Below are 23,307 nucleotides of genomic sequence, written 5' to 3' on the forward strand. Positions count from 1 at the left end.
TCTGAGCATGGGAAAAATTGGGCTGTAGAAGCAAGGCATTTTTTTTTGGGTGAGAATATCCTTTAAACTTGCTGGCAAGGGGTTGAAACAGCACCTCCACATTTGAGCTCAGAGATAACCCTGTGAAGAAGTCATAGTTATCACTGACTGAACACCTACAATAGTTGATTCTTGTTATTTGCAGGAGTTGTGTTTTGTAATGTTTCTGCTAGTGTTGAATTAGCCAAAAATGAACCATTTTTTCTAGGGGAAGTGCAGACCTGTGAGCCTCTGGTCACATGTTCCTCAATTGATCCATACATAACCTTGTCTTGTGTGTCTTTCTGTTTAAAGTCACCTTATTTTATATGCATTGTTGATTCGTTAACATTGAACTCATGGCCAATAGCACTAGAACTCACGCCTGAGTGAAGTTTAGCTAACACACATATATTCTCCCTAAGGCACTTCACAGCCTTCTTGCACATAGGAATTCTAGAAAGTGCTTTTAGCATTACACTTGGTGGCCATTTTACATAGTAGACTGACCAAAAAAAAAATGTGGTACTAAATAGACCATGACAAAGATACTTATTAGGTGAGCGTGGCAGCTCACATCTGTAACCCCAGCACTTTGGAGAGCTGAGGTGGGTGGATTGCTTGAGCCCAGGACTTCGGGACCAGCCTGGGCAACACAGTAAGACTTTGTTTCTACAAAAAATTAAACAATTAGCGAGGTGTGGTGGTGCATGCCTGTAGTCCTAGTTATTCAGGACACTGAGGTGGGAGAATGGCTTGAGCCCAGGAGGTCAAGGCTGCAGTGAGCCATGATGGTGCCACCACTGTACTCTAGCCTGGCTGACAGAACCAGACCCTGTCTCAAATAAAAAAGGACATTTGTTTACAGTATGAGAGCTGAAATGAGAAGGCAGAGCATCCCCTTGCTCCGTCTCACCTGGGAACGTGCACGTCAGGCTTCTCAAAATTGTCACTGCTCTGTGCATGCTTGCGAATGACCGCAAAAAGTGCTTCGGGCATTGATTTTGGGGTTATACATAAATTTAAGTGAGGAGGTGAATTTGAAAATATGGAATTGGTGAGTAATGAGGATTGATTTTATGTGCCAGGCAATGCCAGGGAGGTGAGAACCGATGTGACCCGTATTCTGCAGATGTTCTTGGAACTTCTGCATCTGACCCTCCTTTGGGGCTTACTAGGATCCAAGGCCAGAGGGGAGCTTTCTGGCTTCCCAGTCTGTGTTCCAAATGAACCATTTTCAGGGGTTCAGCTCCTCTGAGGGTAGAGGAGTCAACTTCAGCAGGACTCACCTTCGTATTTAAGGTGCAGGACACCAGCAGCAGCTCTGTTTGTACTGTACAAAGAACAGCCTCTTGTAATTTGGTTCCTTTTGAACAGTTGCTAATAATTTTGCACTCAATTTCCATTTAAATGGAAACATTAACCTCTGGAGCCTGGAAAGGAGCCTAGAAGGGGCTCTTAAGTACAGCTCTTATCTCCATGGCTCAGAGTGTCCCAGGAGTCAATCCAAACATACTTCTAAATCACTCTCAATAGATGAGGGGTTCAATCCTGTTTTGAAAGACCTTTGCCCTTCCTCCCAGTACAAAGTTCACTTTCTTGTTTACTCACCTGATTCAATGTTTGGAAGTTCTTCCTTAAGTCTAACCTGAAGTTTTCTTCTGGAACACAAGCCTTCTTTTTCCTGGATCACGTGCAGAAGACATTGGAAACCTACCTCCTGAGCTCATATTGAAGCTCCTAACAAGTTGGGCAAATGACCCCAGGTGGAGGCTGGAACAAAGCCCAGGGATCATCGAAAATAGCGTTTTGTCAACTAGCAACAAGAAGAATCCAAATGATCCCACATGAATGACAAAACATTTTCACAGATATTATTCTGTTTTATTTTTGTAATTCCTCTGTGAAAAAAGTACGCCACTTACCTGATTCTACAGATGAGGAAACTGGGGAATAGAGTTAACCTACATCAATTACAAACTGGCAGGGCTGGGGCCCCAGAGCCCCTAGCCTGCGCTCTGCAATGATTACGAAATGCTGAGAGCTGGTCAGCTTCTATGTCAAGAAATTAATGTTATTGATGATGTAACCTAGAATTCAGTCACTGGGTATCCCTAAATCCTCCAACTTCCTACCCTAAGATATCAATCAAAATTGGTCTTCACTGCCCCCTCACATGTGGCAGAGAACCCATGCTTCTCCCAGTCTTTGTCCTGGGTGGCCTGCACCCTAAGACCTTGAATGACTTTCTTTTTTTTAATTATTGGTTCTCGCCTTGCATTTTGTCTCCTGTGTTGGATCTCCCTGTTTTGCAGATACTATCTTCACTTATGGAGAGGACATGCAGGGGTCTACAGATATGAAGTGACACCTGCTTGCTGCATGCGGTTGGGTAGCTGGGATGCTGCACAAATGCACTGTTGGGAGGGTGGAAATTCAGCCATGCACTATTTGCCAGATCAGGAACTATGAGGTGCTGCATCCAACCAGAATATTCTCTTTATTTATCTGTGCCAAGGGGTGTCTTCTATTTGCACAAAGACACCTTATAGGCTAGAGGTGGCCCTCAGGAACATATTTGAGGTCACACATCCAGAAAGTCTCTAGCCAGAGTGGAAAGGCAGGTCGGCTTCCATCATCTGGTCTCATGTGCCCTTCTTTCTCCTGGTGCTCAGCTCCTGGAATGGGAGACGGAGACATGGGGGTGGAGGGGAGAGGGGAAGAGCTGCCTCCCTGTTCTCAACTTCCCAATCACCCTCTTCAGCCTACTTATCTTCTGTTTCCAATAATGAAGCAATCTCTTTGGTCAGCACCCCCCACCCCCATTCTTTTCTAGCACTTGCAGTATGAGTTCTAAAAATAGCAATAATTAGACAAGTCTGCCCATCATTCCAGGTCTTTCTTGTCTTTGTTTAAATTCTGTTGGTTTTATCTCCTATAATTTCTGACTGATCTGGAGGAGCCTGAGCAGCGTGCAGTGATACGTGTGCAGACTATGATTAAGTGTGGGTATGTGTGTGTGCATGTGTTCACATATGTATGCATGCTTATGTGTACATCCATGTATGTTTGCATTGTGCACATGTGCAATGTGTGTCCATGTATGTATGTGTATATGTGTATCCCTATGTGTGTGGATGTGTATCTATATATATATCTGTGTAGTGGGCATGTGTGTGTGGTGCATTTACATGTGTGTAGTGGGTTTTGCGATCAGGAGGAGGCAGAAAGGAGGTGGATCCATTATCTGTTGTTATGCATTAGTTGTCCCTCCCAGGATCCTTGACATACAGGGACCCTCTCCTGGATGTTGGTGACCCAGTCAGGTACTTTACGTTTGCTCCTCCAGATTCTCTCTCTCCAGCCTTCTCAGCTCTACTCTCTTTCCTGGGGCTGACTTGATGGATCACAGCAGTGGTTCCTTGCATTGTAGATTTCTGTCGAGTTTGGCCAAGGAGGAGCGCAGGTGGTCAACTGGAGGAAAAGGGGCATGTAGGGTCAGGGCGTTTATTCCCCTGGCCTCTTTCCTGCAAACTTTCCTTGGGCTGGTGGTCTTCCTTGATCACTACCCCTCTCAAGGAAGCCCTCTCAAGGAAGCCCTCTCTGCAAGCTTATTTCTTTTGCGTTCTGGTTACTGCCCCTTCCTTTATTCCTCTGGATTAATGCATTCTGCCTTTCCCCCCATGCCCTGCCTACATCTCTGTAAACAGTCTTTCATTAAAGCTTCCTCAAGTAGTCCTGATTTGAGTGTGCTATGTGTTTTCTGTTGGAATCCCGACTGATATAAAATTCTCTTGGTCACTGCCATTGGCTAGTTAGATTGTAACCCATATGGTGGTCTCCATTTGTCTCTGTCCTTCAATATCTGCGTCTGGCCCCTACCTCTGCGGAGGAAAAGGTTGGGCAATAAGCTTTACTATTTCTTCAGCTGAGCTATTTGGTACAGGCTGCTGCTTCTCTGACCCGTGGAGCTGCCATTCTGCTGGGAAGGAGGGCATCCTCTCTCTCCTGCCTGTTGCAAGTATTTCCTAACCTATTTTTCCTAAAGGGTACATCCACTGGATCAGTAAGATGGTTTAAGAAGATTTTTACTCAGGAATCAGGTATTACCCTGGTCAATTGTCTACCTCCCTCATTTCCACGCTTAGAGCAAAGCCTTGCTGCCAAGCTCTCTGGGATCTTCCACATTGATGCTGCTGGGCCTTCAGTGGATTTCCAGCCTTGACCACAATGTTACTCCTTTCCTCCCTATTTTCTTTTAATCCTTTCTTCCTCGATGTACTGCTTCCAATTATTTTTCTCCCTTGACATTATCTCTTCCTAAAGAAAGAGCAAAGCCCATGTTTATTTAGCACTTTTCTTTGGGTAGGTTTCAGTCTTGGTATTGTAGGGGAGGAAAAGCTTTTTCTATACCTTCTTATGTCATGTACCTGGGGATGGGCAAATTAAACTGACAAAAGACAGATCAGCAAGAGAAAAGAAAGAGCTTATTTATGCACACAAAATGTGTACACATGGGCACTCAGTGATGAGTACTCAGTGATGTGTAACTCAAAGGGATGGTTAGAATTTGGAGCTTATATACCTAATTTAGGAGAAAAGGTAGGGAGAGCAAAGGCTTCTATGGGAAGGACAAATAGGTTTCTTTAGGAAAGACAAATGGGTTTTTAGGAGAACAAATAGGAGGTAAAGTTTAAGATAATGTTTGTTTGTGCAGGTGTGAGTGGTCTTTCTGTCTTCTTTATGGCCATACAACTCCCCCGGAGAGGAGATTTATGGTAGATTTATTCTTGGTTTCTCTCCTGGGAATAGACTTGCCCCAAAGAGAGACTTTATGGCAGTTCTCATTTCTCAGAAGTATCTCTGTTGAGTCAGATAACGGAAGCTCTGAGAAGTCTTCTTTCTGTATCTGTTGAATCTCAAATATCTTCAGCTTAAAATAACGTTGAGTCTGGGATTCTGAGTGAGTCCACACAGTGTACACTTCAGGTTAGTAGCTTTTCACTTTGGCCTGCTTTCTACTGGCTCTGTATGGGAAGGATGGACCCTGGCCTCCGTAGCTACGGGTTCCACAGGTAGATGGGGAAGGAAGGGTGAATTCTGGGCCCACGAATGGGAATAACGTGGTTGTGGTGGAGGTGTTGGGAGAAGAAGGTCCATTTTGATTAATGGCTTGTTCTTCCCTGCTAATGTCTTCTAAGTTAAACATGTCTCCCTACAATAGGGATTAACTTCCTTCCACAACCTTCACTTGGGAAATTATATTCTTCTTAGCAACTTAATTTCATCTTTATTTCTCGTGAACATTTTCCTCCTCCTGTTTTGCATTACATGGCAAAGCTCCCTTATATTTCATGATTATTAAGGGTATTGTTCCTAAATCCCTTCTTCCAAATTCTAGGGTGGAGAAATCCATTTTACTCCACTCTAAGGGCCAGAGGGCAGAGGGCCTCTGAAGTGAGAACACTTTTGTGATGGTCAATTTTATGTGTCAACTTGATAGGCTCAGTTGTGTAGTCAAATACCAGTCCAGATATTGCTGTGAGGGAAGTTTTCAGATGTGAGTAACATTTAAATCAGCAGACATTGAATAAAGCAGATTATCTTCCACAATGCGGGTGGGTGTCATCTCATCAGCTGACAGGCCTTAAGGGCAAAGACTGAGGCTTCTGGAAGAGGAAGCAATTTGGTCTCAAGATTGCAACACAGAAACCTTCCTGAGGTTCCAACCTGCTGCTGCCTGGAGGAATTCAGGCTCAGGCTGCAACATCAGCTTTTATCTATGTCTTCAGGCTACTAACCAGCCCTACAACTATGGACTTTATAGCCACCTGAATTGTGTGAGTCAATTCCTTAAAATAAATCTCTCTCTGTATCTCTCTCTATATCTATACCCTATTGGTCTGTTTTTCTGGAGAACACTGACTAATACCCACTTACTCTCCATTGCCTTCCTCAAAAGAGCTCACAGGGTGCGTGTTTCTGCCAAGTCACCTGTCCTAGGAACAGAGAGCTTTGGTTAAGTCTCAGGAGCCCGGGAGAAGAGAAGGGGATAAAGTGGGCAGGTAGGTGTGGATGAATTAATAACTAAACTTCACACTCCTAAAGATGTAACAATGGTCACCCAAGTAACTTAGAATACCTGGAGGGCAGAGCCACACACTGTGTATCCTGTCTTGACTTTCAGGAGCCTTCAAATCAGAGTGAGTGGTGGTAGGGGAGAAAATGGGTGAAAGCAGCAAAAATTGGGGAAGCGTCTGGAGCTGGCTGGAGGCTCCGAGGGGATGCACAGCAGAACGCTCAAGGCCTTTCCCTACTTGGATGAGTGCTACAGAGAGGAGCCCTGCAACTGTTGCCGACCGCAATCGGAAGTGATGAGCAATCTTTTGCCGACCGCAATCGGAAGCGATGAGCAATCTGGGAAAGAGCATTGGAGAGGGAGCTAGTAGTCAGGGTTCCTCACCCAGTCCTCACATGACATTTGGATCTTTTCTGTCTCTCTCTCTGCAGGGGCTTGCACAGCTCTGCACACCCAGCAGACACTGACAACTGCTACCCAGCTCCAGCTACTTAGAACATGGGAATAGAAACTGTTGATTTGTGCTTTCTTGCATTATCACAGACCAAAGGAACTCAATGTCATTTTATTAAAAAACCATCTGATTTAGCAAATCCCAAGTGACAGTCATCAGCTAGCCCTCCTCAGTTGGGATAAGGCCTTCCTAGGTTCTGGTCAGAGCAAAAATGAGACCCAGAGGAGAGAGAAGGTTTACAGTATGGCAGTTTGCCCACATCTGTAGCCTGGAAGGAGTTAGGAAAATTCAGGAGGCTGGGAAGATGTTGAGACTATGATTTGTGCAGAGAGTTAGCAAAATGCTGTGCATACTTTATTATTAATGATGACTTTTTCACAAGTTCATTTCTCATTCTGGTGCATCCTCTTCTGTCCTGCTTTCTTCTGCACTCAGTGTGGAAGTCAGTGGGGATGTGGTTCCAAATGAATGAAAGAGAGGATCAAATAAGCTTGAGACACAGCTCTTTGGTTGCCTGAGGCTAAGCCAGAACTAAAAAAAGGATGCTTTCCTTGGTCTAATCCTAACAAATCTATACTAACATTTTGTTACCAGTGGAGGGTGTCCAGGTTCTTGGCATCTTGAACAAAGAATTGGGCAAAACACACAAAGCAAGGAAAGAATGAAGCAACAAAAGCAGAGATTTAGTGAAAATGAAACTATGCTCCTCAGGATGGGAGTGGGCCTGAGCATAGGGGCTCCAGATCCCCGTTACAGATTTTTTGGGGGTTTAAAAACCCTCTGTAGGTTTCCATTGGTTGCTTGGTGTATGCCCTATGGAAATGAAGAGGATATTTCCTGTCATAGCTGAAGTGTTTCCATTTGATTTAGTTCTAGGAAATGCTTAGGTTTCCTGCCTTCCAGACCCTATTCTCCTTCCTTGATTTGATTTGGATTTGTTTCTCTTTAGAAATTCACCCATGTACATCGAGCACCTAGAACAGTGTCAGGCACATGAAAAATGCTCAATAAATGTTTGCTGAAGTAATGTCCAAGGTCTAGTGAGGAGTGCAGGAGGAGGCATGGGGAAGATGTGCTACTTGCTCCCTGTGTGTACCTTGGCCAGGTCTCTGAACTTTCTCAATCTCGTTTTCCTTTTCTGTGGGTGTGATGAGAATGACTAGCATCTAAATGCTTGTCATGAAAGATGAGAATGATGATGAGAATGATAGCATCTAAACTACAGAACTCAATCCATGGTAATTCTACTTTCTTTCCCTTTTCTTGGGAAGAGGGTAGAACACTAATATCAAAATTGACTTCAAACAAGCTGTTACCCTGTCTACACCATAAAATGTAAGCATCAGTAAATGTTAAATGAAATGCATGAAGGAAAAAATGAAAAGGTGAGAAGGGGCCTTATAAATTTTGTCATGCAGGAGTTTGAAAATATTTTTCTTTTAAAGCAGGAGAAGTCCCTTATTAAACAAAAGCTCACATGGAAGCCCAGGATATAAAACTAACAAAACCACATCCTGTTGTGATTGAAGTGGGTGGGGGTGGGGCGGTGGAATGGCCCTGGGGCATTTGCAGTTCTGTGGTCTCTTTTTAGGGCTTCCCTCCCCCCGCCCCCCACCAACTCCACCCCCCCCCCCACCATCACACCCTCTCTGGCCTTGGGCTGTGGTTTGCTAGTAAATATTTAACAACTGGCTCTGGGGTTGGGGAGCCGTAATTTGTCGCATTTTCAGATTTCCGTGGTGTGAATATTTCCACTGCTTTAAGCTACTGATGTGGCAAGACTGAAGGTAGAGTTGGGACTGCTGCTCAGAATTATACGCACCATTATATAGTTATTTTGCCAAACCTACAGTTGTTGTAAACAACCTCAAGGGTATTAAGAATTTGATGCAGTAAATTAATTGAGTGCTAAATTCTGAGTACTTATTACCTTTGTTTTTAATATAATTTAATTAGAAGTTTATATGCCTGTAATTTAATTTTTTATAATGTCTTCAATTAAGAACAGGAGAGCAAAATTTTCAAAAACGGAGCAACTGGCTTTTAGGAGCTAGTATCAGCTGGGTCCAGCATACCACTGCCTCTGGGACATCTCTTTTGAAACCTTGGGTTCCAAAGAATACACTTTGAATGATTGATGTATAACTCTTAACATTAGAAGGTAGGAAAAATGAGAGGTTATGACTTTATGAGGGTCATAGAACTAGTGGTTACTTTACTCTAGAGCTAGACATTATTCCTTTTCCTGTGGTAGAGAACCTACTCTTCTTGCCTTCTGGAAGGGGCCCCAGGTAGGGAAGAACAATTGTTCTGAGAGACTGTTAATCACAAACAACCTGCTAGCCCCACATCCTGTTCTCAAATACTTTGCTCAGCATGTAGCCCCAGCAGCATGACTTTGTCTGCATGTAGACCCTCCAGCATGACCCTATAAAATTTCCCTCCAGCCACTGCCTCTTGGCAGGCAGTCCGTTCTCTGCTGTGCTGCCCACTGCTTTCTTATAACGTTATCTTTGTCTAATAAATCTGCCTTTCTTTACCTACAACTGTCTTGAAAAATTATTTTGCTGTTCGTGATGCCAGCCCCAGCCAGTTGAACCCACAAGAGTCAGTGGTAGGGGGAGGAATTAAGTCATCCAAAGGATGAAAAACTCTATGGAATGTCATGAAAGAGCACAGGAGAGCAATCTAGCAGACTAATGAGTCTGGGAGATCTTGCATGAAATGACTGTGGGTGAGAATAATAACGATGATATTAACACAGATGATTGTAGTGGTCAGGACTCTTCAGGCGCAAGTAACAGACACCAATTTGAGCCAGCTTATGCTTGGAAAAGTAGCCTTATTTTAGGTACACAGGAGCATCTCATGGAGGCCAATGGCAGGAACACAGCTTCTGAAGGGTCTGGAATCAGGACCTGGGAATCACAGGGACCCTGCCCTGCCACTGTTTCTTGTCTCCATCTTCATGTCTGCTTTGTTGCAGACCGCCTTATCAGTGACCACCTCCTGCCCCATAGTGAGTGAAAGGTGGCTGTCTCCCAGCTCCTAGATTCACTGTTAAAAGCTTAGCCAGCCACAGACTGAACTGCATCTCTCTTTGGCCTAATTCCACACATACCAAATTAGCTCTCTTTAGATCATAATTCCAGAGTCCATAAAGAGAGACTCTAGTTGGTCTAGCTTGGTCAGGTGTCCACCCTGGTCTAATGTGCTATGACCAGAAGGTCAAGTGTATACAGTATGTACATGGCTGAAAGGGGCCTTCCCTCTTAACAGAGGGAGCCAATTCCCCAAGAAAGTGAGGTCATTGTTGACTCAAGGTGGCTCCTGAATATTTCTGTAGGCAGAAACATCCCACCAGGAAGAGGGAGGAAGGGATGGGGCTGTATATGCACAATTCTTCTCCCAAACCCACCCACCAGTCAGGTAACTGACTCCATGTCCTTGTGGAGGGGTCAGGGATGGAGGAGAGAAGGTCAGAGTGTTACTCTGGAGAGCTTCCTCCATCCAGAGGGAACCATCATGAGTGGGATAGATGGGTTCAACCTGCTATCAATAATGTTTAGAAAGTGTCAACCACAGTCCTGACACAGAGTAAACAGTCAGTGTAGGTCAGATCCCTTTCTCTCCTGCCCCGCCCCCAACATTCTCTCTTCTTATCACTTGATTTCTTGCCACTGACAGTGATAGTGCCACATGGAGCCATATTGAAGCCTGAGGTGAAAGGGGAAATACATGACAGTAATATGGTCCTGTCTTGATTTTGTTCTTCATAAAGTACTTGCATTGATTTTGACTCATAAAATATTGTATTAACATATTCTTTGCCTTGATTACTGAGTATTTGGCACCCTCTTACATTTTGTGCCCAAGTCAAGTGCCTTGCTCACTTCAGCCTGGTACCAGCCCCACATGTCAGAGGCAGTTGAAAAGTACCCCAGGATACATTTCCTTCCACAACAACCAGCCCTTCCTGACCCTCTGATTTCAGGTTTAATTTAATATGGTTTTGAAAAATAAATTTTTTTTTTTTCACTGATGTGTACAGGTGACACAGGATATTTCCCTGACCCCTTTGTAAGACTTGTGACATGGGTACCTTGTGTACTTAGCCTGCAGCATTCAACTCCTCATGGGAGGGAGTGCATGAGTGAACATGGTGGGAACTGGAGTGCACAAGCACTGGAGCCAGCAGGCCACTTCCACACCGGCAGGGGTGAACTCCACTCACCCAGACACACTGTGTTCCACCCCTCGTGGGAGGGAGCATGCAAATGAGCAGGTATAGGAGCTTGGGAGAATGTTTTTGGGCACTGGCAGGAGCAAACTCTGTGCGGGCCCAGCAGCAGCATCTAGTGGGGTGTTCATGACCCCTAAATCCCTAGAGGGCATGTTACAGTGCTCTTTTAGCTCTGCCATCCACGGACAGCTTAAGTGTTAACAGTTCGGTTGGCCCTTTTATATTTGCACACTTGGCTTCTGAGCTCTTCCAATGTCCAGGAAAAAGGAGATTGCACAAACAAATTGAAGGATGGTAAATGCGGGGGATTTTATTGCTAATGAAAGTGGCTCTCAGCTAGAAGGGGAGCTGAAAAGGGGCGGGAAGGAAATCTTCTCCTGAACTCCAGCCATCTTCAGCCAGATTATTCTCCACAGTTATGCCATCAAGCTGTCCCTCTGCAGTCAAGCTGCTTCTCTCTAATGTCCAGCCATAGTCCCCAATGTCCAGCTGCTTCTCCTCTCTGCCAGCTGAGTCTGAGGTTTTTATAGGCACAGGATCGGGGGCAGGGGGAGCCATGAGTGGTTTAGGAAAAGGCAACATTCGAGCAGGCAAACAGGGATGTCAGTTCTCACTTTGGGCCATGGTTTCAGGCTTGAGGGTGGGGTTTTGTTGGGGACCTGCCCTTTTCTGCCTAGAATTTCTCTGCCTCCTGTCCTTATGACATGCACAGTGTCATTGAAGTTATCCAAGAAACTAGTAATAGATGTTGCTTCTATGAGGGAAAATGGCAATGAGAGGGAGGGATACATTTTGCCTTAGAAATGTATCTTTAATTTTTTAAGGAAAGCCTAATTAAGATGATTTCTTTACTACAAAAGCAATACTTGTTCACTATAAAAAATTAGAAAATACAGATAAAGCAGGAAACAAACTATAAACTGTAGGGGAAGAAAACATAATTTCTTTTCTTTATCTTTTTCGGTTCTAAGTTGAGATACTCTCCTGAAAACAAAAGTCAGACTAACAAAAGAAAAACAAGCAGAAGTTTATTAACATGTGCTGTACCCACCACACAGAAGAGGCCTCAGTTCAAAACTCTTTCTCAAGGCAGTGGCTTTAAAGGCCTTGCTTAAATAGCATTTTAACAAGGAGCCATAAATTCTATTCAATGATAAGACAAAGAGGAGAGTATCTTCAGGCTTCCAAAAGGCAGGAAAATGTGGGAAGGTGGATTTACGGTAAGAGTAAAGTCAGCTCCCAGATCCTCTGGCGGCTGCTGTCTCTGAGCTCTGCTTCTGAGCTGATGAGCAAATGTAGGGAAGGGGCCTACCTGTGGGTGGGGAAGGCAGAGAGGAGGAGCAAAGCATGCCCTGCATTTCAACCTTTTTTAGCTCAACAGTCTTCAGCATTTTAGAAATATTTTGGTTTCCTTCAAAACATTAATAACTCACCATTCCACTAATACACACCTTAGTGTTTTTTTTTATTCATATATGTAGATTTTACGAAAATAGTATGGTTTTGAATAATTGCGGTCTTGTTTTTCCATTTAAAATACATTGCGAATCAATGTTTAAGTTAGTAAATACTTCTCTACATCATTATTTTTAGGGGTTCACATTTTGACTGTGTCACACTGTTTGACCGACTCCCTATTGCTGGAGATTGAATCTGTTTCCCAGTTTTCATGATTATAAACAGTGCTGAGCCAAACATCCTAGCTGTGTAATCTTTTGCCACGTGTCTAATCCCTTCCCTAGGATGAATTCCTAGAACAGGACTTGCTGAGTCCAAGCGAATGCACTCATGTAGAGGTTTTTTTAAAAAATACTTACTGCCAAGGTACCCTCTAAAATGTGTATGAGTCCCAATGTCAGTCAATTTAAAGCCCAAACCGGAGGCCTGAGCGGAAAGTGAGGCAGATATAACTAAACCTAAACAACCTGAACACGACTGTAATACTCTCGTCTCATGGTAAAATCAGTGGCATCTTTAAAGGTGCCTGTACTGGAATATTGGAAAGGGTACGGAGAAGGATTTTAGACAAAGCTTGAGACAAGAAGCAGGAAACCCACAAGTAAAATTACAAGGAAGATGATCTTCTTTTTCTTCCTCATAATAGCAGTGAGCTCTGATCCACTAGGGGGGACAAAGAGCCCCTTCCCCATTTATCCCAACTCTCATCACTGTCTAAGCTTTTTCTAGATTTCTAACCCTTTTTTCAAGTTTTAGACATTCAATTCCCTTGGCTCCCTTAAGGAGAATTTAGACAATGAGAATCATCAAATGATAATAATCTCTTTGTGAGGGTTGAGGAAGACATTTCTTTTTAGGTTTGCTATCTGCTACTTTTCCTAAGTCTCAGGTATATACATCCTACAAATTATCATCACCATTATTGCCAAGAAGCCTCCTGCTGGCGAAGCACCCTTTCAGATGGCTTTCCTTTCTTCTCAAAGACTCCTGGGAGGTAGCTTGCTTTTTGTCCCTTTTCAATAGCTGCCACAGCTGATTTTACATCTTGGGGGTTTCCTTCTCTAAGTAGAGGATATTTAAAAATTCTAATTATTGTTGTGATTATCTTACCTTGGTGGTTAAGACGAGCAAAGTGAAGATGTTTCACTTTGTGCATTCTATGCATGGAGATCTTTTCTGTAGACATTTTTTACCCCTTGGGAAAAGACAGAAGTGAAGGCCTTTCCATTGTTCAAGGTTCAGATAATGGCTCCACATGTACCGTGAGCTCAAAACAATGTTCTGTGGCTCATGTGACCCAACAGATGAATGTTTTGGTCTACTGAGCATCCCAAGAAGTAAAATAGTAGTTGGAGTTTGAGGAAGGGGCATAGAAAAGGCCCAGACCCAGATCATGTGCTTGGGTGGCTAGACTCATCTGGTGTTAGGCTTGTCTAAACTTGACAGAATGAACACGTGGGATCAAGTGCTTCTCTGGTCCCCATCGGCCTCTTACATCAGGTCAGTGTGAGTCTTTTATTTACTCAGGGGCCCAGAATAGACAGTATAGCCTGGGAGACTGGTGCCTTTTCCATCTTACTTTTTGGTCCATCTGTGCAATAAATGGACTTCTTTTTAAATTGCTTCACGTCTTCATGTTTCAGAGTGTTCAGCTCAGATAAACCACTGGAGTGGACCAAGAGACTGTAAATGATTGACATGAGTCTGCTGAAGTCATCCTCCACCCAGCACCCTCTAAAATGATCTCAGGAGGAGGATGTGGTCTGGCTCCCTGTTTCCTTACTCTTTCTGAAGCATATAAATGTTTCTCACTTTCAGACTTTTTTTTTTTTTTTTTTTTTTTTTTTTTTTTTTTGAGACAGGGTCTCATTCTGTCCCCAGGCTGGAGTGCAGTGGTGTGATCTCAGCTCACTGCAACCTCTGACTCCCTGGTTCAAGCGATTCTCCTGCCTCAGCCTCCTGAGTAGCTGGGACTATAGGTGTGCACCACCACACCCAGCTAATTTTTGTATTTTTAGTCGAGACGGGGTTTCACCATGTTGGCCAGGATGGTCTCGATCTACTTTAAGATATTTAAAAACCACTAGTTAACAGAAAGAAGCTGTGTAATAAAATTAGCAAACATGTGCCAGGTAAGATGAGGCAATTACCTGAAGCTCTCATGTGATCTACCTAGAAATGTGGATGGGGCTGGCCTGTTGTTCAGAACCCCTCCTTAGATTCCCTTCCTAGAGCACCAAGAGGAAGAAGCTCTAGCTCCATTTATTACCAAGTCTCTGGGGGTGGAGGCCCTCAACTCCCCCCTCTCCTAGGCCAGGAGTCCCTCCCCTTCCTCTCAGAGACCTGGAGACCCATTTAGGCAGAGCATCAGGTATACATCATTCTCAAGGGAAGAAAGAGAGACAGGGGATGGGTGTCTTTTTCCTAGTACTTGGAAAGCAGTAAGTGAGTGGATAGAATTTCTCTAGTTTAATTCATTCTCTTAAGCCTTTGATAGTAGATACCCCACTTATGGAAGCTAAAATCTAGTTTTAGGTGGTATCTGATATTGTAAAAAAATTTTATGTTGAGCTATTTTAAGTTTAATATGTCCATATTTCATGATGCTCCATAAAGAGCACCATGCTTGAGTGTTGTTTAGCCACAAAGAACAAGTTTGAGTAATGCTGAAACAGGTCATATGGATGCTTCTTAAGTCAGGTGAGGCATTTACATCTTGGAAAGATGGTGGATTCGTGTGAAGGTATGTACACATCTTCCACTCACGTCTAAACAAAGCATAAGCTAAGCAGAGGGATGAGCCATTCAACACCCTGGCCCCTCTTCTTCTTGACCTTCTTATGTCCAGCCATGTTTTTTTCTGTGGTCCTCCTCATTCCTATGACCATACTCTGTCTTGCAGGCAATAGAAACTACACCACTTTGCAAATCTCAATTTCAAACACATCATTTTCCAACCTACCAATTGTTCTACCTTTCTTGCACTGATACCTCCTCTTTTACAAAACTTTGCCTTCTTGGAGACCCTTAATACTTTGACCCCACTCATTCCTCATTTTCCACCAGCACCTGCTTAACTTTACTTCTTTCCTAGTCCAGCTCAAATTCTATAGTTTTTCATTACAATTCCTTAACAAATACCTTCAGTTTCTGTGCTCTTCTCTCCTTTCATTAAAATTTGTCTTGCAAAACTCCTGTTGGGCTTCTAAGTGCAACTTCCTTCTCTATGCCTGTTCCTGAGCAGCCGAACACTAATGCAGAAAGCCACAAAACAAAGTGTTTTTTAAAAGAAATTAATTCATGATGACACATTTCAGTTGGGGACTCATAGCTGCCTGGCAACTCTACTGTGTTCTAATAGACTTATTCTTCATTTCCCAACATAATCATTTCATATCTTTTCCTCCCTCTTCAAATTCCACATTCCCTTATCAGCACTCATTCTCCATGGGTGACCTCAATCCTTTCTGAAGAAATAGAAGCTACTGGATGCTAATTCCCTATTGATCCTACAAATCCACCTGCATCAGCAACAATTTCCTCCTCTCATTATAATGGAGAGAGGATTTCTTCCCTATTAAAAGTCAATTCTCAGATGCTCTGGTTCTGCCTCCTTCTACATTCTTAAAGATTGTATTTCTTGGTTATCCCCTGTCTCTACTGTGTCATTAATTTCTTCCACTCTACTGAATCATTTGCATCACAGAAACATGTTCTAGCATCTTCTGACTTATGAAACATCAAGAACATACTAACCTTCTCTCAACCCTGTGCAATTCACCCAGTGTTTCCTTTTTTTTTTCTTTTCCTTTTCTTTTCTTTCTTTCTTTTTTTTTTTTTTTTTTTTTTTGGTGGGTAGGGGAGGGAGTTGTTTGCCTTGGTCTCATACCTCATATTTACAACTCAATTCATTCCCATCTGGCTGCTTCCACACTCTACTGAAACTGCTTTTCTAAAGGTCACTGATGACTTTTCTAAAGGTCACTGATGACTTTCCAGTGGCCAAATCAGTCCTCCTCTTGACTTCTCAGCAGAATTTGACACTGTTGTTTATATTTCCTTCTTGAAACATGAAACTCTTTGTGGATGCTGTGACTTCTTGGCTCCTGTGTTTGTTTTCTTTTTCTACCCCATGATCCACTTCTAGTTTTCTTTGCTGGGTTCTCCTCCTCCAAATGCTGGACTTCCTTGAGGCTGGATCATGAGACCTCCTTTCCCTTCTCTACATTCTCTTTCTAGGTATTCTCATTCCCGTGACTTTAAAATGCCAGGTAGGTACTGACAATTGTCAGATTTGTCTCTCCAGCCCAGCCCTATCATCTGAACTCCAGACTTCCATATCCAAATATCTACTTCACATCTCCTCTGGAATGTCCCACTGACATCTTGAGTTAATACATCCAAAAGAGAACTCTTCCCTCCCACCTCTTCACTCAAAACCTCTCTTGCCTTGCCTGCTCTGTCTCAATAAATGTCATTGCCACTCATCCAAGTACCTAAATTAGAACTCTAGAAATTGTTCTCGATTCTTTCCTTTCTCTAACTCCTACCTTTCTAATCCAACAGCACATTCTGTCAATTATACCTCCAAAATAGATTCTGCATTCATTTCCCGTTTTCTACTGCCTTCCCCAATCCACGCTGCCATCACTTTCCAACAGAATGATTGAAATACTCTTCTAACTAGGCTTCCTGTTTCAACTTTACCCCTTGTATTCCCCAAACAGCAATACAAATGACCTTCCTAAAATATCTGTTAGATCATGCCACCTACTTGTATAAAATCCTTTAATGCAGTGTGAGTAAACCCAGCTCTTTCCCCTGCCCAACACAATACTATGCCATCTGTCCTTACTTTCACCCCTTTAGGAATGGGGTTCCCAATTCTGTTTGTTCCAGTGAATCTGACTTTATTTAAACACTATAGATTCTTCCTCCTCTGGGTGTGGCCTACTGCTCCAGATGATCAGCCTGAAATGATCTTCCATGGTTTCTTTCCAATGAGAGCTTCTCACAGAGGCCTTCTCTAACTATAGTATCTAAAGAACATACTCTCTTTCCATTGTCTACCTTAGTCTTTTATTTCTTTGTTTAATTAGCATAATGCAGAAGGGTTTTTTTGGTTGTTTGTTTTCTATAATCTTTACTAGAATTTACATTTTATGAGGACAGGGTCATGTCTTCTGTGTTTTCATCGTGTCCCTCTGGGATAGTGCCTAACTTTCAGGAATGTAATTGTAGAATGTATGGATGAATAAATAATGAATGTTAAACAAAGATATTTATTATAACACCCAGCCTATTCAATAGACTTAATGGATCTTAGTTTACCTTCTCCTCAGTTCATGTGCACCTCCTCCTTTCTGGGATATAACAGGGTAACCCATTATGAAACTAAATAGTTTAAACGAACTATTTCTGTGCAAGATGAGTGACCAGTTAAGGTTCTTACTTTTTAGGATTGGTCTTGCCTTCTTCAAATCCGACAGTCACTGTAGAGTAGGCAACAGGGTTTAATAAAGAAACAAGGGCTATGAAGAGAAGAGCCCAGGAATGAATCCCTGCAATCCTACTCTTGAGCTGCGCAACCTTGGGCAAGACACAGCCCTCTCTGATCCTCTTCTTTTTTTTTTTTTTATTTGTAAAATGCGGAGAGTGATATCTCTTTTGTCTACTTCAAAGGGTTATAGTGGCAACTAGGTGGAATAATGTAAGTAAAAGACCTTGTCAATTGTAAAGTGTTGAACTAATGATTTCCAAGAGTTTCACCAGACTCTTCTTGTCAGGAAGTCAACCATGACTTTCAGATCCCTCCAAGGAATGATTTAAAGGTGACTTTCTCTAGTGCTTGACCTCTACTAGGCTGGGGCTAGTTTAAGTCCTGTCATCTCTTCCCACCCCACTTCCAGGTCCTACTTGTACCTTTCCCATAGAGAACATGTCAGCTGCTCTTTCTCTATAAGGCACAGTGTGTCTGGTGGGACAGATAGCATGTGGGGCTCACCACCCATTGCTGCAGACCCAGTGGATGATATTTCCTGTTTGGGTCGGTCAAGGCTGATGGTCTGGAGCAGCCTGCCAGCCACACCTGCTGTTCAGCATGCCCCTGCCACCTACAGGCCCTGCTAGAGGGGAACTGAAGCTGTGAAAACATAGCTCCCACTTCCACCAGCCTTGCCGTTTGTGGTAGCTGAACAGACACTCCAGCTGGCTTGGCTACTACCAGTCTTAGCTTCCATGAGAAGAGAGTCTTTCGGCTCTTACAGAGCCCACTGCTCAGGAATGAGCTGGGTCACGGTGCTGTACAAAGCAGTTTCCCCAGCTCCCCAGTTTGGGAGTGTTTGGCCCCAGGGTGCATTCTGGTGATCTCACCTGTAGCTTTTCAGATAGCTTCACGGCCATGGGTGTCCCCCAGCTTTCCCCAGGGCTCAGGACTTGGCTCATGTCATCTTTCTGCTTTTAGTCCCACTCTGTCCTTCTCTCTCCTCTCTTGTCTTTCTCTGTTTTAACCTTCTGACACCCAGAAGGTGGGGATTGTTAATGGGTCGTCTTATTCATGAGTCTCCACATTCTGTCTTATAGATTACTGCAGTGGCTGCTCAGTGCGGGTGTTGAGTGCCAGGAAGGTTGTGTCTCCCAGGTGGGGCAAGAGCTCTTTGCTGCCCACACTGTGATGCAGTCGTGCCCCTATGTTCTCTCAGCTGAAGGCTCTTCTGCATTGTCCAAGACACCAATTTTATATTCCTTATCCCAGCACTCAAGGTCCTTCCTAATGTGGCTCTAAGTCTTCTCTCTAGGCTTTCTTCCTCCCATGCCCCAAGTTCCTGCTGGGGCCTCTCCACTCTACTCTGTTCACTAGATACATTTTCTTTCCCTGCTTCAGTCCTCCCACACTCCAAGGCTTACTCAAATATTTCTTCATTGATTTGACCCATGCTGCTCTCTCACAGTTCTTAAGGCCAAGCGTCTCTCATCTACGCAGCACAGAGTAGCATCTTCCTTGCTGTTTTGCTTCATTATCCTTGTGTTCCTTGTGTATTGTGTTTTTTTCTTTCCTATTAGATTTTAGGCTCCTCAAGGTTGGGATGGTATCTTTCCTTAGTGGTCAGGAGCATATTTTGAGACCAAGACAAATTTGAGTGCAAATTGCATCTCTTCTTCTTATCAGTTGTGTCATCTTTAGCAAGTTACTTAACTTCTCTGGGCCTCTGTTTCTTTATACAATGGAGATGATAATAGACCTTACCTTTTAAGGTAAAAATATGAGAAAGGAAGAGATAATGTATGTAATGTATTTAGCACAATACCTGGCATATAATAAGTGTTCATTAATGATAGTAATAGTTATTTTTTTTAAAGTCTTCTTTATCCCAAAGCACCCATCCCAGAGCCAAGTTTATAGCTGATGCTTATCCAATAATTGTGGATTATCTAGCAATCTGTATGGACTAATTCATACCAAGGGTTAAGAAGGAAGGAGCAGAACTGTGAACAGGCTTGCCTGGGGTGCCATACAGTGTAGCTGATGTCAGTGCCCAGGTCTAAGAATGCTCATGAGCTGTGGAATAGGTCAGTTATCCCTGGTTTGGCCTGGAGGAGGGTCTGGCATCTGCTTTAGGCCTCTGCTGTCCTAGTTCCTGGTACTAGGAGGACTATATTGCAACTGTATCTCTGCATCAATTAATTTTGGCAATTTTACATCACAAGATGATCCCCTAAGATATCAAATTATGCCAGCCCCTTGTCTTAAAAACAATCACAGGGCCAGGCACAGTGACTCACGCCTGTAATCCCAGCACTTTGGGAGGCTGAGGCAGGTGGATTACCTGAGGTCAGGAGTTTGAGACCAGCCTGGCCAACATGGTGAAACCCCGTCTCTACTAAAAATACAAAAAATTAGCCGGGCATGGTGACAGGTGCCTGTAATCCCACCTACTTGGGAGGCTGAGGCAGAAGAATCACTTGAACCCAGGATGCAGAGGTTGCAGTGAGCCGAGATCACGCCATTGCACTCCAGCCTGGGCAATGAGAGTGAAACTCCATCTCAAAACAAACAAACGAACAAAAATGACCACAGCATGAGGCCTTGGGATGATGGAGAGCTGACCCTTTTCTTACCTCGGTGTGCACCCTCTGTCTCTGTGGGTGTCCTCAAAGCTCCCAGGACCGTGCCATGCTAATAGCAGCTTCAGTCCCTCTGGGCCCAGCTGTAGAGGTGCCCTCGGGTCAGAGTACTGCAGACGGAACTCAGAAAACTTTGCAAAAGCAGGGGGGCAGAGGGGGTGGGCAGCTTCTGGGAGAGAGGGAGTCAGAGGCTGACAAATGGAGATACCTTGTGTGAGATCAGCAAAAAGAGGAGACACAGACACTTGACCTGGTTTGAAATTATTGCAAATCTATCAGGCTCTGTGCAAATTGAGACCATAATTCAGATTGTTCATATCATCACCAGCATCTCTATTTCCATTAAGCCCTGCCGTTCGTCTCTTCTGGGCCTGGCTCTGTCCAGCAGCTAATTGAAGGGGTCAAGCTAGCACTAAATCAACAATCCAGTCCGGAGAGGTCAGCCCCCACCCCAGTCCTCCCAACTCAGAGGCTGTGGTTAACCTTGAACGGAATCTTATCTCCTTCTCAGCCTCAGGAGAAGCTTCAGTGGAAAGATGCTTGTTAACAGGGCGTGGTGGAAAGGGTACTGGACTGGAGGCCAGAAGAAGTGGGTTTGAACCCCAAATCTGCCTCTCACTAGCTCTGTGACCTTGGGCAAGTTATAGAAACTGCTGAAATCTTGGGTTTCTCATCTGTAAAATGAGAAAGATAAAGAGCATACCTGCTCTATCTACCTCAAAGGGTGGTATTAGGCAAATGCTGAAACATAGGCAAAGATGCTTTGAGGTTTATAGAACACCATGCAAATGTGGGTGCTTGTGGGTACTTCCTTACGTGGCCTCCAGGGGTTGTGCCCAGTGAATACCCAGCATCTGTCCAGCTTCTGTTTAGGCTGGCCTTATCTCAGGTTTGGGGCTCTGTCTCCCTGTGGATCATGTCCGCTGAAGTAGCAGGCTCAGAGAAAGAGCATCAGGTACCAATAGGGCTGGCAGCAAATGCTGAGAGGCTGAGCTCTGGGGCCTCTCCCCCGGCCCTACTCAGATGGAAAGGGAAGCGGAAAAGGACTTTTACTGAGCACCTACTTGACAGGCTCCTCTCTGGCCATTCCTCCTGCACTCATACACTCTCCTTACAAAATACTTCGAGGTAGCTATCACTATCTCCAGCTTCCAGAGGAAGAAAGTAAGTCATAAAGAAATTAACTCACTTGCCCACGGTCACCTAGACAGTGAGTGGGGGTCTGAATTGGATTCATTCTGTCTCTCTCAAAGCCTACCTCTTCCGACCTCACCTGCTGACTCTCAACAGACCTTTCTGTACTTTGCCCTGGGGCAGAGTCAGGGCCAGGGACCAAGTGGTCACCGTCAGGGAGCAGGACTCCTTGCCGCAGAGGTAGGGGAATGCTAAGCACAGGTGGGGATTTCCATCTCCTTTGGAGACTGAGGGTAGCAAGGCATCCTGGGGATTGCCCTGCAGCTGTAAGCTCAGGTCTGGGTCCTGCCTGGGGTCAGCTCCTGTGCCTACCATCTCCCACCTCAGCCCCCTATCTGTGGGTGCACCCATCTTGTTCCCCTTGCACACAGCCTAACTGGGCTCTGACTCATCAAGGAGCTAGGTGCAGGGCACTGTGCTCCAGCCCTTGTCCTCAGCCCTGGGCCACAGGGTGTGTCCCCATCACTCACTGGGGAGCCAGTGCCAGCCTCATGGCCTCAGAGCAACACAAACCACCCACTGTGGGTGTGGCTCAGGCCAGGATAATCATTTCAATGGAATATTTTAAAGAGTCCTTTTCTAAATTAAACTAATAAATGGGATAGTAGCCGAGAGGGAAGAAAGGTCTCTGCTTAACACTGAAATAGAAATTAACCAGAAGGGGGAAAATAGTGTCCCGAGAGGTTATCAGGAGGCGATTTGAATCCTGTTCCCCTGTGGATGGAGTCATCTGAAGTCTAGCTGGGTCTGCCTGCTGTGAGGACCTCAGATGCTAAGCGGAAAATGAAGTCAGCTGCTACAGATGCCCCAACTTCCAGCTATGAGAAAAACTCTGGAAGGTGGGCTTCGTTTTCCATGTTTTATTCAAGATTTTTTTTCAGATATGTCTCATGCTCAGGCTCTGAGATACCACGAAAGCATCCAAACCCAGCCTGTGACATTCACCCTCGTTCCTACCAGCTCCCTTGCTGAGGAAGGTCTTTTGACTCTTATTCCAGAGGGAAAGAATAAAAAATCAGAACCCAAATGGCTATGGAAAGGGCCCTCTCCACTCTTTCAGCTGGGACGGGTCATGGCCTTGTTCAGTGCCCACTGTGGGGGCTCTGGTTCCAGGACTGACTCAGGGCTGCTTCAGCTTCCATCTGGCCATCTGACCGGGGTGGCATTCCAGGGGAAGTGACATAGCCTCCTGCCATTAGCCGGGAAGGGCCATGAAGTGAACAGCTGCCTCTGGTTGTCTGAGACACCTCATTAAGGTGGCATTGGCAGCCACCTGCAGAGGCACAATTTGTAGTGTAGCGTACCCTGGTCTTGCCTCTGCCCATCCAGGCTGCTGGCTGCTTCCTCTGCTCCTGGGGAGTTGGCCCCAGCTCACCAGGGCCTCCTCTCAGCTTAATGCTCTTCTCCAGTTCCCCTTCCATGTGCTGACTGAGTATGGGCCTCACCCGCAGCATACAAAGGTTTGCTGGTTGGTAGGCCAGACTCTCCGGGCCCCCACCCTTCTGGCTGCTCAGGTGGGACCCCTGCTGGTGGGAGTTGAGCTGGCCTGGGGGAACTTTTCTGGACCTGGTCGCTGTAGCTTTGAGTCTGTTTCCGGCAGGAGCAGGCTCTGCTGTGTTTGTGTACATTTGTTCAATCATTGGACACCGGGGATTGCTGAGAAAGCTCCAAAGGCAGCTGTAGCCGCAGTAGAGAGATAGCCATCCTGCCCTCTGCCACGCTGGCCTCAGGGGAATC

The 23,307-nt window shown here is 44.6% G+C and overlaps 2 long non-coding RNA genes across 2 annotated transcripts in view; one reads left to right on the forward strand and one right to left on the reverse strand.

Annotated features, from left to right (window-relative positions):
- LOC134736250 (uncharacterized) overlaps window positions 1–23,307 on the forward strand; it is a 144,823-nt gene that overhangs the window by 54,217 nt on the left and 67,299 nt on the right. The window lies entirely within an intron of this gene.
- LOC129478395 (uncharacterized) lies at window positions 1,881–23,000 on the reverse strand. The gene is made up of 4 exons (XR_008656423.1): window positions 22,875–23,000; window positions 20,371–20,567; window positions 15,394–15,503; window positions 1,881–3,492 (listed from the first exon to the last, which is right to left on the reverse strand). It is a non-coding gene; the product is annotated as an uncharacterized lncRNA (long non-coding RNA).

The sequence above is a fragment of the Symphalangus syndactylus genome, chromosome 3, assembly GCF_028878055.3.
Source record: "Symphalangus syndactylus isolate Jambi chromosome 3, NHGRI_mSymSyn1-v2.1_pri, whole genome shotgun sequence".
Taxonomy (NCBI): domain Eukaryota; kingdom Metazoa; phylum Chordata; class Mammalia; order Primates; family Hylobatidae; genus Symphalangus; species Symphalangus syndactylus.